Source organism: Cupressus sempervirens, chromosome 3 (genome assembly GCF_028749045.1).
Source record: "Cupressus sempervirens isolate cs-2001-9-10 chromosome 3, ASM2874904v1, whole genome shotgun sequence".
In the NCBI taxonomy this organism is placed as follows: domain Eukaryota; kingdom Viridiplantae; phylum Streptophyta; class Pinopsida; order Cupressales; family Cupressaceae; genus Cupressus; species Cupressus sempervirens.
Window position 1 is genome coordinate 582,238,168 of NC_143120.1, and position 22,607 is coordinate 582,260,774.

The window sequence follows — 22,607 nt, forward strand, 5'->3', positions numbered from 1 at the left end:
ACCTGAAAAGTATAGATTTGAATTCTTGAGGTAAACCTACCTAAATTTTGTAGAGTTCAAAGTGGAGAAGACTTTAATGTCTTGTTAGTTGGTCCTTTTTTAATGATTTTCAAAATACCCATAATGGTTTGTAGTTGATCCCTAGGTTTTCTAGCATTATAAAAGGTAGTGGAAATCATTGTTAAATCAAGAGCCAACACATTGATCCATGAAAAATTTAGTCCAAGCACCGATGATCATGTTTATGATGATGACCTCAATTTTGTTCATGATGTACCTCTACTTGAGAAGGCATGTGAGCCCCTTTATGAAGGCTCCCAAATAGAACTTCTCTATGTTATTTTATTGTTGGTGAACTTGAAATTTATAATGGTTTATCCAACATGAAAATGTCACGTATGTTAAGGTATGCCATATTACATGTGATTATAGCTAACAAAGTGTAAATCATGTACCATCAATATTGTTTATATTAACAACTTATACTTTTGGTGTAGATTGATAGGTGAGTTTCTATTACCACCATCGAATATTCTACCTCACTCATACCGATAATTATCTACCACTATGAAAGATATTGGAATGGAGTATCAAGAAATAGATTCTTGTCACAATGATCATATTATAAATTATGAAGAATTAATTTTCCGTACAATTCCATGTATTTCATACGAGTAAATATTAAATAGATCAAATAATAAAAAGGGTACCTCACAAGATTCTTCATTACAACCCCATTATTCCACGTATGCAATGGTTATTTAGGTGTAGTAGCTTGGTGCAACTTATGGATTACCATGCCCACAATAGAATTCAAGATGATGTTATTTGAATGCCTATGAATGGATTGACATGTATACACATAGAAGAAAAGTGACCACACTTCAAAGAAGAACATTGAAATCTCAAGCTTTCATTAGTAACAGATGGTGTCAATCCATTTAGAGAAATGAGATTTGTTTACTTGGTGTGGCCTATTTTTTTTATCAACAATAACATTCGTCCATGGATGATGATAAAGAAGGAATACATTATGTTGACAATGATTGTTCCAATTATTTTATCATTTAAATTTATCTACATGTACTTATAAATCTTGTTGTAAAATGGTCACAATAATAAAGTTAACTAATGTTGTTGTTTATTGAAGTAGGTAGGTACCAAGTTAAATATATTCATGTATATATTGAGCCTCTTATTGATGAGTTGTTGGAGTTATGGAATGGAGTCACTATGTATGACATCTTTAGACCAATTAGACAAAGGCAATTCAATTCCATGTAATTCTTGTATGGATAATGCATGATGCCCTAGGGCTAACACATTTTTATGGTATGTTATAATGAATTTAATTTGTGCATGATAATTCTTATTAAAATCAACATATTTAATAATCCAACTATATGGTATCTTGTAGGTCTTCAAACAAAGGGAAAATTTGCATGTTTAGTTTGTGGACCAAAGATAAAAAAATTTCATTCAAAAAGTTTAGGAAAGAAAGTGTTTGATGAGTATAGGAACTTCTTTCATAGGAATCATAAGTATCAAAGAACAAAAAATTATTTTTAATGTGAAAGAAGAGACTACGTGAAAGCCATGAATAATGACACCCCACCTATGGATGTTGGAATAATAGAATTATCCATTGAGGTAATCGCATTCCAACAAATGGTTTATGTTTGGAATTTGTATATTTTAATTGTTTTTTATTTACTAATTAATTGTAAAGGTTGTCAACCCATCACTAACCACCTTCCAAAGGGACTATGAGCAGCTATAAATTGTGCATTTGTTTGATGAAATGCATATTGGAAAGAATATAATAGAGACATTGTGGAAAACATTGGATGGAAGGTGTGACAAAGAAAAATTAGTCACTTTTTTTAGTGATATTAATGACTCTAATCACGTATTGAAGAATTTCATTCACTCAAATAGCAATGGAGATTGGATTAATATAAGTGCCTATCTTTGGTTATTAACAGAGGAACAAAGTGATTCCTCAAAGGATTTCATTTGGAAAATTTGATTTTCCATAAGATTTTTCTGGGAACATAAGCAATCTCATAACAAAGAAAGGAGAATTTGGACCAAGGTTAAAAATGCATGATTGGCATGGCTTCATCAAGGTAAGTCATGTTCATCTATATTTACAATATAATTTTTAACTACATGTATGATTCATTGTATTATTTTTGAAAATAATGAAATGATCACTTTTTTAATTATTGTAATACATCTCTCCTAAAGAAATTTGACAATAACATCAAACAAGTGATATATGATCTTGGAAAATACATGAGGTAAGAAATGATATATTTATTCAATTTATTGTATATAATTATTATATTCTTGTCTTTATATAGTTTTAAAGTCTTTAATGCCTTTTAGGTGATTGTCATATAAAGAAATCCATAAAGAAGATATAAAATATTGGAAGAGAAGTATTCCTCATCTAATGTGTGAATTGCAAAAGTCCTTACCTTCATTATTTTCAATGCACAAGAACACTACCTCATTTACCAAGTTGAGGAGATTGAATTATGTGGACCTGTACACACTAGGTCAATGTGGATGGTTGAGAGACACTTGAAATATTTTAAGGATTTATTTTAACAAAGACCACATCTTGGGGGTTATACGGTAGAGGGATATATGGTATACCATACTGTGGTGTACATTACAAAATATCTTCCTAAGATTGTAACAAAGATCCATGTAGGTTGCATTTGGGATCTCAACTCCATTAAAAGATTTGAAAGGGAGTACTTGATGGGGAAAAGTATATTGAGAAAAATGAGAGGCAATAAATTATAAGCTATGTTATTGTAGTTAATTAATTATTAATTTTTAAAATAAATCAATTGTAATTCATCTAATTTTTTTTAAAAACTAGCTGAGAGTGGGATGCACTACATTTGTATATTACAAATAATGAAGACTAGATAATGGTATGGATTGAATGATGTCAACATTTTTTCCACAAATTATTATGGGAAGGTATATCTTCATTAATTAAAGAAGCTCATTGTAATGGATATTCCAATGTTATGCAAAAGGAAATAGATTTAGCATATGGTTAAGAGATCTCCAAGTACATATATATTTTTTAATCACATGTATGTTTATCACTGCAAGATGCAATAATTTTTTACATGTTTGACATATTATTTCAGGTCAAACACCACAAGGCTATGTTCTAAAATGGTCATAAATTTTGTATTAAAAAGTTGGATGACAAGAAGAAAACTTGTGATTCTAAGATAATTACAATCTTTCAGGCATGACTAATATTTCATCTAGAAACCAATTACATCCTTGAGAGCCTCAAAATTGATAATATGGAATTTTGGATGATATAATTGAATGTGACTTCAATTCCTTCAAAATAGTTCTCTTCATCATCAAATGGTATAGGCTATGACTTAATCAAAATGATCTTGATAGAACTATTATTGAACATGACAATTGATTTCTAATGATTAGTACAAAGTCATTTGAGCATTTGAGGATGAACCATATGTTCTTCCAAACCAACATGAGAATGTACTTTACTCGGAGGTTCCACATAGACCAAGTTGGTCATTTGTTGTTAGACATGATCCAAAAGGAAGGATGATAAAGTATAATGCGATGAAAGAAGAAGATATCAAAGAAGTAGAAGATGATAATGATGATGAATAAGAAGAAGAAGAAGAGGATGATGAGGATGATGATGATAACCATGATGACGACGACGAAGATGATGATGATGATGATGATGATGACGATGACAACGACGATGAAAATGATGATAAGGATGCAACGATGATGACGATGAGGATGAGGATGATGATAAAAAATAGGGGTATGCAATCAATTCTTAATCTATTTAATACTAATTTTTGAATATAAATATATTTTTATTATATGTTTACATTAAAGTTTATTCATTATGTATATAATTCCAATGCCATTGCATAAATAATTTGTGATATACATTTCATGTTTTTAATTAATATGTGATACTTATGATGTATGTGATTGTAATGATTGCATATTGTTTATGTTGTCTACTATGTCAATTTGAGTATTTTATCATGATTTTTTTTAATCTAACATAATATAATTGAATTACTTATACAAAATATTGAACCCCTTTCAGGAGCATCCACACACTCTCATGGATTGACAAGTACAAGTCAATACACCCTATATAGATAGTCTATTTAATACAATTGTAAATAGTAAGATTCATGTCTTCTATTATATCTCTCTTGACTGCAAAATATATCTCTTATTACTGTCTATCTCTCTTATTTCATGGAGTGCAAGTACTAGGAAATAACCATTTTTCAAATGTGTCTTTCTCAAGTGAGAAAAACATAGAAAAATAAGAGGAAAATGAACAAGGTATTTTTTAGTGGCTAATATTCGTCAATTTTCTAATTTTAGAAATTTTTGATTGGTAATTTGGCTAATAATTTAAGATTGAACGCAACCTAAATCGCCATATTTTTATAAATTTTATCTCTAAAATATTTAAAATCGCTCAATAATTTATTTTATTAAAAGTTTTATATTCAAAGATTCACCATAATATTGGATATATGATTAGATTTGATTCACCTAAATATTACATATTATTAGAGAAATTAAAATTAATTCACCAATAATTATCATAATCATTAGTTACTTTAGGGATATATTACCAATATTTAGTTTTCACTATTGATTTAAAATATAATGTAATGATACCCATAATATTTTATGAGTTAAAAAATATTCAATTTTCATTTGTAATATTCTATGGTGATTAATGAAATTTCTATTATTATTGAGATTCATCAATATATTCTATAAAAAAAATATGATTTCAAAATAATCACCAATATAAAATATATTTAAAATAAAAAATTGAAAGATTCATGAATATAAATAATTTTTCTTTCCAAAATAATGAAAGATTCACCAATATTTTATATCTTTTTTTGGAGGGGGGTTTCTTAAAGATTACCCTAAAAATGAGACGTGTAGTATGTCTAAAATAGGGAGATCAACTAGAAGTCAAAAGTCTAGAAGGAAATTCAATAAATGGATGAAATTTTATTCTTGTTCAAGGGGATTCATATTCTTATGATTATGAGAGAAAAGGGGACATATAGGTTCCTTTTAGGTACAAACATCTATAGAAACAATGAGTCCCTAAGGAACTTCCTCCAATAAACACTAATTTTTGTGTTAGAGAGAGGATATATCACATAACATTATCTTCATTGCATGTTTTGGGCCTATTTTCTATGGACAACTTAAAAGTCTCTTACAAAAAAGTTGTCGAATTGATGGAGTATGTTGGACCTTGTTACAATTACCAAACTTAGATGCATATTGTTCAATAAATAAATAAAGTATTTGTAGATATGCAATATTGGTAAATTATATACAAGAAAAACACAATAATAAATCTAAAATTATGGCTATATACATTGATGGAAGGCCAAAAACAAAAAGGAATATTGTAGGTTTTATAAATAGTATGCAACCCGTGTTAACTATTATGTGACCCAATTAAATATTTGAGGCACACGATGGAAATCAAGTATTCATATGTGCCATAAAATCCATACATGCAGGAGAAGAGTTTCTTATTGATTAAAATTTGAATCTCCAAGATACAAATGAAGCTACTATAATGGGGGTGAAGGTACATACTATGCACCATTTAAACTAACCTCCAATTAATGAATCAAACACACCTTTTAGTTATTAAGTTTTCAAATTTTTGGCTAATATTTTTATACTTGATCTTTGTTACAATACCACATGGATGAAACACATAGAAGGCATAATGATGATATTTGCACCTCTTCTACCATGAGAAGCTAAGCCACATTGTAATTCTACAAACTTGATAGAAGAAAAATGTAGTTTTTAATGTTATGTTTGGCATTGTTTTGGAGTAATTATGATACTACTAATAATATTGTTGTCACAGATGCATGCTCAGAGAGTAGGAAAGGAACCTATAGAGCCCTCCACCCCACTAGTACATTTGGCCTCTTTTTTCAACCAAACTTTTCGATGAGAGGCTAAATTGGCTTGTGAAATTCTTTTGTCTTGTTTATGCTCCTGAAAATGTCAAAATAGCGATGAACACATATTATTTTAGGAAAAAAGAAAAGAAAATTTAAACATAGTTTTCATTGTTTCATTGTGTTGGAGCACTTTTGGGCAGGAGGAGGTGGGTTCACATACAAATTTTTTGGCATCACAAATCCATGGTAAGTTATTTTTAAGTTAATGTGCTAATTGCAATGCATGAAATATGGGGCATTCCTTGATGTGCAATGAATTTGAAGAGTGAATTTGGAAAGTGTGCCAGAGTAGTGATGCAAGAAGAACAAATTAAGCTCCCATTTTCTCTATTGTTTCAAATGCCCTTTAATACTACCTCCAATGGACTGTTGTAATGCTCATCCACTGTCAAAACCATAGAGTTTTATAAAATTAGGGTAAACAATATTTATCATGTTTCAATTATCTATAGCTTAATATAATTCAAGGGATCACACACATTTGTTAAAACTTCAAACAACAAATTTTTAACGTCATAACCAAATACTAGATAGATTTTGGAATAGAAGATATTGGAAATAGGAACGATGAATAGAAAAATTGACCAGGCATCACAACAGTTACATAAACTAGGAGGAAACAACATATTCAATCATTAACCTAGATAATGAACACCAAAATATTAACTTTATTACTGAATCTCATTTAATGATGTTCACATATAGATGCATTCAAACATTTGTCCATGCACATGTTGACCAACCCTTTCCTCCTATATTCTTCTATAGCTCTCCATTGTTCTTGTACTTCTTTCTTGACTCTGGATACTTTCTTCCCCTTTGATCACAAATAGATTCCTCTATTAGTTTTCTTGGAATACTCCACAAACTCTTCAATGATGTGGTCTTTGGCTTCCATCTCTCTCTGAGACCATTTCCATTCCTTCAACTATGTTTATCCTATTTAACCTCTCTTCTATTGGCCTCAACACAACCTCAATGTACTTTTCTTTTAGCCTCTCTCCTTATTGACCTGCTCTCTTTATTCTAGAGATAGCTTTCCTTTCTTCCATCTTTCAGAGCCAATTCTTTTATATCCATCATATTTCCCTTTAAAATTATCTATCTTCAATTTCTTTTCTTGTTAACCTTCCAAACATCAACCCTTCACTATCCTCAAAATCTCATTACTTTTTATCATTCATCTTTTTTTCCAACCTTCTACCCACATGTTGACATAAACTGTATTTTCTCAAAGTAAATTCTAGATGCACACAACTAACAATATGAAGACTTTCTTGTACCTAGCTACAACTCAAGAAATAGTACATTAGGCCAATATCTTTCATATCAAATTCAAATGCCAACTCCTGCTTGCACTATTCTATTAGCTCCTAATCACTAATAAGAATAAGGTCATCCACACACAAGACTAAAATTAATAGATCAAATCTATTTAATTGATAATCATGAATACAAGTTGCATGAGTTTTTGTGAATACTAAACAAGTGTTAGTTGGTCCAAAAGACCTATACATGTGTTTCACATATCTTATATAGATCCCACTATCAAGTATAATATATAATATTTTTTTTTTTTTTTTTTTTTTTGAGAAAGGTTATGAAAAGGTCATAAAATTAGGTTTTGTAGGATGACAAGGAGATTCACCTATTTGTGATCATTTTGGTAGTTTTCATTATCTATTTTTCATAAGACTTTGTGAGAGTTTTAAATATGTTATAAAGTGATAAGATCAACCTTAGAATATGTGTGAGAGCCTTAGGTTGTGAGAAAACCAATTGATTCTATTTCAAAGAAATTCTTTAAGTGAAAGTTGGAAAATCTTGTGGTTTATTATACATTTCATAGAGTGATTTGGTCATGTGGTTGGATTGACCTATCTCTACATCATATTGGTATCAAGGTATGCAAGATGAATCTATGGGGTATGTCTAGGCCTTGGGTGGGAGATATCTAAAAGTTGACATACTTATACCTAAGGCTCAATTGTTTCTATTATGGTTCTATTATACTTATAAATTTTGCATGCTTCTTTAAACCTGCAACTTTTTTTTCTAATAGCTTAATCATTTTGACTTGGCTTCTATGAATTTCCATAAGTTTATATTGAAAAAGGTTTTCCCTTCTTTTTGTCAAAATTTCCTCCATGATTCATAGGCTGGTAGGATTTGACCTTTGATACCATTTTAATAACATAGTCTGAATGTGGACAGACAACAACTTATAAATGTTCATGAACACTATACACTGTATATTATGTATTGTTTTGAAACATAACACAAGAAATGAGATTCATTAAACTATTACAACTTATTAAGCATTTTTACTATCAGGAATGGACACAATTGTTATTCCAGATGTAAATCTAAATGGTGATCTTCTCTTAAGGGTGTCCCTTTTCAAAAAGCTCGATCCCTATGCAGAGAGGAATAATGTTCAGCCCATGAAAAAAATATTTTTTTCTTTTCAGATTTCAAGTGAATTCTTTCTCTTCCTAGTATATTATGAAGACAACACTCAAATGTTGAAAATAACTGGGTAACTTAATTGACAAGTACAAGTGTTGCTTCTCAAATTGTGCTATGAACTGACAAATCATTACTTTAAAATTAAGGCAGATCCAAAATTTATCTTATTCCAATTTAATTAACTATAAGCAACATGCAACACCCTACTATGTGACCCAAAAGAAGTTAACCTAAAGTTTCACTAAGTTTGTCAAACATTTTTTTAAAAGTTAAATATAATAACTTAACAATAGAAAATATAAATAGAGCAGAAGAAATTAACATACACATAAGCACATACCATAAAACATATTATGTAATGCCCTGCAAAGGGATCCAAAGAATTAACCTAGAGTTTCATGAAGTTTGGTAGCATTTTTTTTTTTAAACATGAAATTTTAACTATTCACAACATACATATAGTAACGGAAGCAATAGCAACATTCAACTGAAAGTAAACATAAACATACATAACAAGTTACATTCTTTAAGGATCCCTTAATGTTGAATTACATCTAAATTAGACATTAATGATTTCCATCTAATACTACATCCACATAAAATAATAATGAAAAGTAAAATGTTCATACATTACATTTCTGAATGCTCAATCATCTGTTGTACATGCCACAGGGTATGAAAGGCTTAAAAGAATATACACGTGTGAAAATAAAGTACATCATCCTATTGTAATCCATGATTCAAATGCAATAAATTAAATGAAACCACATGTCATACATGATACATCATCATAAAAGATATAAACATCCATCATAACCGATAACCATAAATCACAAACATAACTAACTAAGTGCATGGTTCCTCCCAACTGTAAATAGCATCATTAGACCATCATGGGCTCTAGCCATCCCTCCGTGCATAACATCCCAAATCATCGAAGAGATCATCAGTTCTTACATAGTAGTAATGTCACTCCTAAATCATACTACACCATATGCAGAAAAGAAATCTAACATGCAAAGTAATGCATAAGGTAACATCATCCAACATATGCAAATCATCAATGTAAGGATACGTGTCCACCATCATAATCCATGAATAGAATTAAGATAGATGCCAACAAAGAATGCATCAACCACAGTGTCTCAAATGGATCTCATATCGTAAGAGTGGAAAAGCACTACCACCCGACCGCGTGGAACCTAAATGGTCCACTCCCACCACGCTGAGGAGATAATCTCAAGTCCCAAATAGGTTATCAAATCACATAGCACAAATACTCTCTAAGTCTAGGAATCCTAAAAGTATACTAACTCAAAGGTTCCAACACAAACTGACATCTAATCTCAGAGGCACAACAAAGACATGTAGGAAACCTACTATGCAAGCAGGAAAGTGTCATCACACGGATCACACTAGAGTTATCCTGGTAGTTTTCCAATAGACCTCGGCCCCCTAGTGATCCCTATGCAACCACTAGTATCCTCTCATATAGATGAGGCATACTATGGAATGCAAGGTCACAACCAAGTGTTCTCTCTACTCCCATCCTAGTCTTTACTAGCACTCGAGGCATGGGCGAGAACAAACAATTATCTTATTAGGTTCATTAAGTTAGTATTAGGTGTAATGTTTTCACTTATTAAGATAACTTACAATGAGTTGCCCTGGCAACCTCCTAGGGCCCCGACCCCCATTGCAAGCCACTTCCTGACACTACAAGTAGATAACCTACCCTAAGCTTATGGAATCATAAATCACAAAATCATCACAGTCCTATACAAGCGACTGGAAAAATACTAAAGATAATCCACAAAATAAACATCAAATCTCTATGAGCAACTAAAAAGCATCCATAGATGATCATGACCACAAGAATTCTCTATTGACAACTGAAGGTATCATTGATAATCACAATATCCATTGGTTCTCAACAAGCAACCCAAAAAGTATCTCAAAGTAATACTGATCGAAGACTCCAAAAATGGTTGAGTCAAAACATGTCACAACATGACATCATCAAGATCAGATAAACAATTCAATCCCATCAAGTGACTGGAATGTAATCCAAATGCAACTGATCATTAACTCATAAAAAGGTTACATATGTCACAGCTTACACAATGAAGACTGAAAACAATATCAATCAGCATGCCATCACATAACCATGGTTGGGTTTTAAAAGATCGAGATCAAAAGACATCATCATGGCATCACAATCATAACCCCCAAGCCTCTGGTAGACATCCTATAATTGGTCAACAACTAGTTAACCCAAAAAATCCAAAACAATAAGCATAGAGAAAACACAAGATGCAAGCACAAGTTTGGGTTTGCTAAAATTTCATAGTAGAATTAAGTGTGGAGTTCCAATTTTTCATTTCAAGTATATTTCAAGTGTATGAGATTCTTCATTTAATCTACAACTCGACCCATTTATTTCTTTGAATTAAGCATAGAATTATCCCTCTATTATTTTAAAACAATTTCCTAAAATTTACTTTTTAAAATCATTAAACTAAATCCCATTGACTTTTAATAAAATCATTGCATTATTTTGCTAACAACAATGTCACTAATAATTAAATATATCTTCCTTAAGAAGCGTCCCCCCATTATACGAGTCATTAACATAAGACTTATCAATAATCAAATAAATAATTTATAATTTCCTTTAAGCAACTCAAGGACAATCATTTGTCTAAAATAATCTTTGTTGATTTTTAAATATAATAATCGCCAACTTCATTAATCACAATTTCATTCATGATTAAAAAATTATATAACTCCATTAGCCAATTGATCGTGATTGAAATTGCCTTTAAGTCAATTAACAATTATATGGTTAATTATTAAATCTCCAACCAAATCTTTCATTAATTAAACTCAAACAAATTAATATCTCTTTTTTAATTTAATAATAATTAACAACTATTATTAAATTAATGCTCCATTGTAACTTAATAACAACTATTATCATATATATATTAAATAACATATAAAACAACAAATATTAATAATAATTAACATATAAAATAACAATTATTAATATTGATTAATAAACATATATATATTTAAATAATATTTAATAACATATAGTATTATTAAAAAATATATACATTATAATTATGAGTGACTCATAATATTAAAACTTATCAATTTCCAATTAAGTAATTTCCAATTTCCCTAACATTGGTATTATCGATAATCATTCAATTAAACCCCATTGCTTAACTTTATCTATTAAATAAATTTGATTAATTCTATAATTAATTAAATTAATTAACCATTACATAACTATATTAACAACTTCATTAACATTTGAATTGATAAAAACTTGTTAATAACTAATAACAAGTTATAAATCTATGATAACAGATTCTCTATTATTTAATTGGAATTTAATATCTCTATTTAATTTAATATCAATTGACAAATTATTATTAAATTGAAATTTCATAACCAACATTGTTAATATAATAATTATTAACAATAACATTACAATATTAATATTAACTAATGAATATGTATATATATGTTTAATTAACATTTAGTATTATATATACAAATGAGTCATAATGCTAAACTCTTCAAAAGCAAAAGCAATTTAATAATAGTTTAATATTATATATATATATATATATATATATATATATATATATATATATATATATATATAAAATTTAAAACTCATAACTTCTAGCAATATTATATTGCACCCTGTATTCATTATATGTACCGCTGACTGCGAAGTCACAGACTGTACCCTACAACATTCATTATTACGACTGCATGCATAAGGATGGATCGGTAGTGTCTGACTGGGCCATGCGATGTGCAGGCCTCTATCACGATGTCAGTTGTTTATGTGACTGTCATGACATTTTGTCATGGGTACTCTGCATATGTAGGTACCCTGCTACTTATGCATTAAATGCTCTGTCGCAGGTACACTACGTACACAATTACAATACGACTATTAAAGGGTAGTGGGATATGGGGGGGTGTAACCTACCCCTCTCATATATTAATAAAAAAAATTTAATATGTTTTCAAATAACGTTTTTATAAAATGTTTAACATGCGCGATTCAAAATTTAAAATGATTTTCCACTGCGGTTTTAAACAAATATATACATATATGTATATATGTGTATATATATATAAATATATGTATATACGTATATGTCTATATATATATATATATACATATATATAATATATATATATAATATATATATGTATATGTGTGTATATATATATATATATACACACACAGTTTGTTATCAAGCATTACTACATTTTTTTAATAAACATATATATAAAAAGAGAACATATACCTAGTTTTAAACAAAAAGGGCTTTCCAATTCAATGAATTGAGAATTTCCTCTAAATAGTAATTGTTGTCTAATTTACCCATTAATTCTTTTAAATAGGTTTGTCCATATGCATCTGAAAACCCTAGCCCCATAGTTTCCTCAGATCTACGCATATGAAAATTTCTTTAACTACCCATAACAAGCATACAACCAAGATATGAAAATCCTCATAAAGCATTCAGAAGACACAAAGAAGACAGGAAGTGCAAGAAGTGAGATATCATAAGCCAAAATCACAAGTGTCTACTTGGACACTGATGCTAAATCACTTCTCCTTAGAATTCCGCAAAGAAAGCTCCTTCCTTCTCCAATGTTCTTAGGTCCTCCAAACACGCTCTCTAAGCTTCTAGGAGTGCCTGAATATAAAGAACTTTTAGGAAGCACCTAGAATGTCTCTAGAAACAACCAGAAGCTGTTGACAACTAAGCATGAGTCTTTTCCAACCTTCTAGATGAGTCACAAGATTGTAGATACCATGTGCTTAATTTGTGTGCTAACTCCTATGTTGTTGACATACGTGCATTAAAGAGATGCATTTACTCCTAGGTAGACTTATAAATTTTATTTTAATTCTTTTATTATTTCTATTATTATTATTATTTATTTATTATTTATTATTATTATTATTAATTTTAATTTCTTTTATTTAATTTTTTTTCCCAATTAATTTCCATTTGATTAATTAAAATCAAAATATCTAAAGATCATGATATTATATTAATTTTTCCAAAATAATTAAATTATTAATTAAATCTTCTAATTTAAGACTTAATTAATAGAAAATTCACCATAGACCTCCAATATAAAAATATGAAAACCCATCATAGAACAATCCATACAAAATTAGTCTAAAGGGTTAAAAATCATGAATTATGTCATTCGACACATTCAGAAGGTAAAATATCTCGGATACTTGTCCTACCTCTCTAGGACAAATGGTTTAAGGGTTTAGGATTTGGACTTGAGAATTTATCTCCCCTTTCTTACCATTGAGACAGTGCAATAGGGTACGCTCATCCTGGCAAATCAGGGAAGTCGATACTCGGTACCTGCAACCTGCATAAAAACCATGCATGTACATAAAATATATATGTTTATGCTAAGCTAAATAGGCAATGGCAGGAAGTGGTGCATCGTGTAGATCTCGACTAGCAGGTGACTATGACTCCCTTCCTTAACCACATCAGAAATGCCATACAATAAAAGAACAAGCACGCACACCATACACATGCAAGTATGGGGTAAGTATCCATAAGAAAGCACATGTGATAATAACCATCTAATCTAATCATCATTAATAACTAAAAATAATGTAATAATCATGATGCATACATGAAATGTAGAGTCTAAATAATCACATCATATATCAACTGAATCTGTAACACAATATCTGATAGTCTCAAAACAATGCTACTAACCATCAACATAAAACTAGTCTAAAAGAGTTCGACCATGATAGCAAAAATGTGAACTAGGGGCAGGCATTACATATTACAACTCTTAGGGTCCCATGATGTTGAATCACATTTAATTTTAATTAACACTAAATCCAATATATATAAACCCACATCAAATAATAATAAACAAGTATGAATCCATTTAAATAGTATACAATCATCTCAAATGCCACTTGGTAATAATCATAATGCACCATCATCCACTGTACAAGTCATAGGGTATGAAGGGCTGAAATAAAATACATGATGAAATAGATAACATCATCTCGTAAGATCTATGAAATCAAATATAATACAAAAGGTATAATCATCCATCAAAGAAATACAAGATCAGATAGAAAGAGCATCTATACAAACACATCTAGTAGCAACATCCAACGGTCAGATCTCAATGGTATAAGAAAAAGCACTACCACCTAACCTCATGGAATCCAAAAAGATCCATTTCCTTCCACCATACTAGGGAGATAAAATCAATCCCAAAAAAGATAACAAACTCAAAAGTCAAAACCAATAGCTTAGTTCAAGGAATCACCTGAAAGAAGACTATCTCAAAGGGTACCAAGACACAAGTATCAACTAATCCTAGAGGCAACACAGACATGTAGGAAATCTACTATGCAAGTGGGAAAGTGTCATCGCATGAACCAACTCTAGGGTTACCTAGCTAGTCATTTAATCCTCTAGCCCCCCAGTGACTCTATGCAGTACTAGTATCCTTTCGTACTGACAAAGCATACTAACAAAGCATGGTTACAACCAAGCATCATCTCTACTCCCATCCTAGCCTATACTAGCACTCAAAGCATGGGTGAGGAAAACAATGACTCTTATTAATTCAATTTAAACCCATTAATTGAAATATTATCACTTATTAAACAACCTACATGGGTTACCTATTAGCCTCTTTAGGGCCTCATCCTCCATTGCAAGCCACTTCCCAACATGACATATAGATAACCTACCCTAAGCTCAATAAAATCAAAATATCACTAAAGACCACATATCATACATCAATTCTTAAACAACCAATTGACAAGTGCCAAAAATCACTAATCATAATCATAGATTCCACCAAAACAATCATCCTAACAGGACTAATCCCAAAATCAAGTATACATAAACCAAACCATGTCATAACATAAATCACCAAGAACAAATCATACAAATACCTCAATCCTATACAAGCGACTAAAAACCAATCCAAAAATAACTGATAGAAGACTCAAAGGTCATATCAGAAGTTCACACCATTCACCTTAGTTTCACACAAGAACACTGGAAAGAAATAACAATCAATAGATAAAAACACCTCATAGAGCATACAAGACACATTACCATGGTTGAGTATAAAAGATCATATACAACACATCATCATGACATCATAGACAAAACTCCCAAGCCTCTAGTAAACATCCTGACTGGTCAAATCTAAGTCAACCTAACACCCTTGAACAGTAAAATTACATGTCATAAAAAAAGTGCATACAAAAGTGCATCAATTTTTTCAAACAAGGGTTTCAACCTAGAGAAATTCTGAAAATAGAAACACAATAGGCACATAGAAGATAGGAATTTGAAAAATGAGCAACTATTACATAAACCCACAAGATCCTACCTAGATTTGATGCTAAAAAAATGAATGCACAAACATGCAAGAATCTTCTTTTTCCTTCGAAAACTGTCTTTTTCAAAAATTGGCTCCTCCAAACCTATGTGTCTCAAAATGAGCTCCAATTTCATTAATAAAGAGCTCCCCCCCCCCCCCAAATCAGGGCTTTGATCATGCAATCATGCGAAAACTCTGTCTTTAAGTATTATATTTCAATTTTCATGCACACACTTTATGTAGTTTAATTAAAATAAACTTTATTAAATTAAAATTGTCTCCCTTATCAATTTTTGAATCTTTTTTAATAATATATTTATTAATTTATTTTATTTTATTAATTTAATTTATAATATTATTTAGAGTTTATTATTAAAATAAAACTCCTAAATAATTATCATTAAATTAAATAAATATAACTATGCCACAATTAGAACCATAATGTTGTCTTTAAATTTCCATTCTTTTATTTAAATAAATTCATGAGATATTTTTTTTACTAATATATTTATTAACATTATTTAGATTTTATTATTAAAATAAAATTCCTAAATAATTATCATTAAGTTAAATAAATATAAATATGTCAAAAATAGAACTTTAATATAGCCTTTTAAATTTAATTCTTTCATGCGCATTTAAAGAACTTTTTAATTAAAATGTTATTTTATATTTTCTTTTCCTCCACTTTATTAATTAGTGTAAGCACTTATTTAAATCATAGTTTATTATTTAAATAAATAAGAATATTAAAGCTTGTTATTTAAATGCTATTCTAATCTAATTTATTAATTAAATAATCATAATAAAACAATATTAAATCTTTAATCTTTCAAAATGTTAGTTTTATTTTTATTCAACTTCTTACATTAGACTTTTAAAATAAATATTTTAAACTGAAGTACATATTTAACAATGTAAATAAATAACATCATATTCTAATTTCTCTTTAACCAATTTTCTAAAATTAGACCTCTAAATTTAGACTTCTAATTTTAGACTTTTTATTTAAAGCATAAATTTATTTAGTTTTTAATTAATTAAATATTCACATTTTTTTTTTAATCATATAATATTTATTGCTCAATTAATAATATTATTTAGGGTTTATTATTAAAATAAAACTCCTAAATTATAATTATTAAACTAAATAAATATAAATACATCAAAACTAGAACTTTAATTAAATCTTTTCAATTTAATTCTTTTATTTGATTAATTTATCAATTAATTAAATATAGTTAAATATTAAATTTTCTTTATAAAATTTTCATTAAATTAAATCATTGAATTATCTTTTAATTTGATTTAATTATAATAGAGAATCACCACATGCCCACAAGACTGGATACAAGAACCCATCATATAGAACATAAAACTAAATCAAACACCAAGGTCAAAATCATAAATTCACGTCACTTGACGAATTCAAAAAGGTGAAACTAACTTGGATACTTGTCCTAATTTTTTAAGACAATTGGCTTAGGTTAGGATTTGGATTCAAGCATTATCTCCCCACTTATACCATTGAAATACTATGATAGGGTACGCTCATCCTGGCAATTCAGGAAAGTCAATACCCAGTACTTGCAATCTGCATAAAATCCACACATGTACAAACACAATGTTCTAAACTAAACAGGCAATGGCAAGAAGTGGTTCATCATGTAGATCCCAACTAGAAAGTGACTATGACTCCCTTCCTCAACCACGTCAGAAATGTCATGCATGAAGAAAACATACATGAACACCATACACATGCAAGTATGGGGTAAGTATCCATAGAAACCATATAAAAATCATTCATCTAACTAACATCATTAAATAACTAAAAGTCACTAAAATGAACATATATATCGTCATTGAAACAATCATGAAATAATTGGAATAACTAGTACTAAAGTAACTCAACACATATATTAACTGAATATGAAATACAATTAATCAATTTTGGTAACTCAACACTGCTAATCCTAAAACATAATCATAGAATAGGTCTTAAAGAATTCAGTCAAGACAAAATAGAAAATTCAAGTAGGGGTGGGTATTATACAATAGAAAAAATAAACTGCAAGCTTGATGGCCTACTGCCATGCTCATAAAACATGTCAATATCCAAACTAAAACACCATGCTTCCAAATGTTTTGTATGAATTTTAAGGAATTAAATTTATTTTTTTATTGTTAACAAGAAATTTAGGGAACTCCAATTGTTTCTCAATTTCTCCATTTTGGCTAAGTATAATGTTCCCTTGTCCAATCTTCTGCATATATAGACTCCCATGCTTCCATTGCTACGATAATGAATGTGGAAAATGCTCCTTCAAGATTCTTAATATCCTTAACACAATACATATGCTTTCCTTTGCTTATTTGTATGTTATTTGACCTTTTGATATTGTGCTAGCATATGTCTGATTATGTCTATTGTAATTTTTCATATTATGATTTCCAATTTTATTATATAAGAATTTGACATATTGAGGAAATACAAAAGCAGCCTCGCAAAGTGTATTAATATCCTTTGAGCTCAATATATAATATAGAGGTTATTATAACTTAACTACCCCTTTGATTAACCGTTATGTTTATTTATGACATCACCAAAAATGATATGTGGCACTTCATAATATACCGGTTTGAAGTTGTGGTTTGTATCTGTATATATTCAATTAAAGAGTGGACTGACATCATATCAAAATTACACTAGCCAGTGACAAATTAAATTTTATATTCCACACATATTATTAATGAGAGTATTGGATTACATGTTGACCTGGATTGTTCAATGAACATAGTAATGGTATTTCTTTTGCACCATAGAAATCATGTCATGTACTATGCTAGCCATGTATGATGACTGCTCCATTGTATAACCACTCTAAGATTGTACTTGTATATGATAATTGTTACTTTCAGTGTATGCTAGAAGTTATAGGATAATAATGATCTCAGACAGAGATATGACATCTCTGATATTCTGATGTTATATATATGCAATTGTCTCTATTATAGGAATAATCTTTGATGTGTATCTAATGTTATATTGTCTTCAATGGATGTTGTCTCTAATATATAATTGTATTACTTACACTAGTAGTTGTTATTGCAACCTTCAATTCTTTATAGTTGAGAGATTCCACAAAGGGAATATATAATTTATAAAAAAATTCTACTTATCTGCCTTTGAAGAGTCGATCAACTTGTATAAATACGTGCTTTGGAATATGAAGAGACATGGTGAAAAGTCATCACCTTTCATAACCATTTTATTTTTTCTTCATGATTATTATGAATAAATCATGGATGATTACCCAAACATTATGAGTCATTAAGGACAATCGATAATGTAAGCCCCATAATGTTGGCTAGTATGACAACATAGTAACAATGTATAATCTAGTACATGAATCGAAAGTGAGGCCCGATCATGTTAATGCATGGAAATACCAGTGGTGATGGTATACACACTCATTAGCTTAATATCTAGTAGGTGTTTATGAATGTAGTGCTCAATGCAATATGCCATGGGTGCCTCTAGTAAATTTATATACTAATCACCAATCTTCTTGCTTTATAGATGTGTACATGTCTTGCTCTTTCAGCAACCTCTATATAATCTTCCGCTTATTTTGGTAGAGATGATTTTTATGTGAATTGAAATGCCTATACATTGGAGTATTTTCTAGTGGATACATTGATTTTTATCATCGATATTGTTATTTATTAATATTTTCCCTATTCTCATTATAGATCTATTTGTTTCATGTATTACTGATTGATACTAGTCCCTACCATAATCAATGAGTATATTATTACTGGTGATGTAAAGATATTACTGACTGGTCTTGTAAAATAACCAAGGAGAAATAATGCAAGGTTAGATAATATATGATTCATTTATAATGTGAATATTAATGAGTGTAGTGCCTGCCCTCATTCACATTCTTTTGGACACATTGTTGATATTATTATCAAACTATGTAAGACTAGTTTTATGTTGATGGTTAGTAGCATTGTTTTGAGACGATCAGATAGTGTGTTATGGATTCAGTTGATATATGATGAGATTATTTAGACTCTACATTCCATGTATGCATGATGATTATTATATTGTTTCCAATTATTGATGATGATTAGTTAGATGGTTTATTATCACATGTTTTTTATTATGGATACTTACCCCATACTTGCATGTGTATGGTGTGCATGTTTGTTCTTATGTATGGCATTTTTGATGTGGTTAAGGAAGGGAGTCGTAGTCACCTTCTAGTCGATATCTACATGATGCACCACTTCCTGCCATTGCCTTTTTAGCTGGGCATATGTATATTGTATGTACATGCATTATTTTTATGCAGGTTGCAGGTACCGAGTATCGACTTCCCTAAATTGCCAGGATGAGTGTACCCTATTGCACTATCTCAATGGTAAGAGAGGGGAGATAAATTCTCAAGTCCAAATCCTAAACCCTTAAACCATTTGTCCTAGAGAGATAGGACAAGTATCTGGATATTTTACCTTTCGAATGTGTCGAATGACATAACTCATGATTTTTAACCCTTTAGGCTGATTTTGTATGGATTGTTCTATGATGGGTTTTCATATTTTATCTTGGAGGTCTATGGTGAATTTTCTATTAATTAAGTCTAAAATTAAAAAATTTAATTAATAATTTAATTATTTGGGAAAAATTAATATTATATCATGATCATTTGATATTTTGATTTTAATTAATTAAATGGAAATTAATTGAGAAAAGAATTAAATAAAAGAAATTAGCAATTAAAATTAATAATAATAATAATAATAAAATAATAAATAAATAATAATAATAGAAATAATAAAATAATTAAAATAAAAGCTATAAGCTTGCCTAGGAGTAAACACACCTTTTGATTGCACATATGTCAACAACACAGGAGTTAGCACACTAATTAAGCACATGGTGTCTACAACCTTGTGACTCATCTAGAAGGTTGGAAAAGACTCATGCTTAGTTTTCAACACCTTTTGGTTGTTTCTAGAGACATTCTAGGTGCTTCCTGAGAGTTCTTTATATTTAGGCACTCCTAGAAGCTTAGGGAGCACGTTTGGAGGACCCGAGAACATTGGAGAAGGAAGGAGCTTGCTTTGCAGATTTTGAGGAGAAGTGATTTAGCATCAGTGTCCAAGTAGACACTTGTGATTTTGGCCTATGTTATTTCCACTTCTTGCGCTTCCTATCTTCTTCGTGTCTTCTGAATGCTTTCTAAGGATTTCATGTGTTGAAAATCTTGGTTATATGAATTCTTGTTATGGGTAGTTAAATTCTATATGAGAAAATCCCTCATGCGTAGATCTGAGAATTCTATGGGCTAGGGTTTAAAAGTTATAGAAAAACCTATTAGAAGGATTAATAGGTAAATCTAGAAATCAATCAATATAGGGAGAATTCTTAATTTATAAAATTGAAAAGCCCTATTTGTTTAAAAAATTAAGTTATATTTGCAAGTGTTATTGTAAATGTTTTCCTTGTTAAAAAAAAAAATACATATATGTGTATTAATCTGCATACATATGCACACACATATATATATATTAGATGTTGTAGTGTTTATTAAAAAACTTTGCAAACATATATATACATATACACACACACAAACACACACACACACACACACACACACACACACACACACACACACACACACATATATATATGTTTGTTAATAACCACAGTGAAAAGAATATATATTTAAAAAAAATCAAATCACAATTCATATTTGAGGAAATCATTTTAGAAATGTTATAAAAAATAATAATAATAAAATAAATGTTTAGGGAGGGGCGGGTTTACCCACCCCCTACCTTGCTTCCATCATATGTTTATGGTTGGCGGTCACTGTACTGCTATCACAGGTATTGCGACTGCCGTCACAGGCCCTGCAATAGGGTACCGGCCGCATGGCCCTTTTTAATATAGAACGACAATGAAATTATTTCCATTGTTTATTTTTTAAAGAAACGTATGGCCTCTGTCTCTTTAATACATTGCGCAATAAGATATATGGAATGTTTTTAAAATATTAAATGTTTATATATATATATATCTATATATATATATATAAGTATCTATAAATGTTATTAATTATTAAGAAATAAAAAAATTTGATAAACGATTTAAGTTAATAGATCATTCTTTTTAATAATAAGTTATTTAATAATGTTATAGGTTTAATTTAATTGACTTGAATTAGGAAGAATCAATGATAATGAAAAGAATTGGTAAATTCTCATGTTAAAAAAAAAATCTTCAATGCAATTTCAATGGGGGTCATTTTCAAATAACATTTATATAAACAATATATCATTAGAATAATTGGAAAATTGATTATAGAGTTATGGGAAATTTTAAACTATTACATGGGTTAGAAGAAAATGCATAGATTTGCTCCACTTAATGTCTAAAATTGAAAAGGAAAACTGAGACCTCCACATTTTATTCAACTATGTAATTTTAGCAAAACAGAATATGTGCTTGCATTGTGTTTTCTCTATGCTATCTATTTTGGATTTTTTCGGTTGACTAGTGTTGACTAGTTATAGGACGTCTACCAGAGGCTTGAGGGTTATGAT

The 22,607-nt window shown here is 29.6% G+C and overlaps 1 pseudogene; it reads right to left on the minus strand.

The window, feature by feature from the left end:
- Nucleotides 1-21,937, minus strand: part of LOC149567760 (septin and tuftelin-interacting protein 1 homolog 1-like) — an 86,663-nt pseudogene extending 64,726 nt beyond the window's left edge.
- Nucleotides 21,938-22,607: the final 670 nt, after the last annotated feature.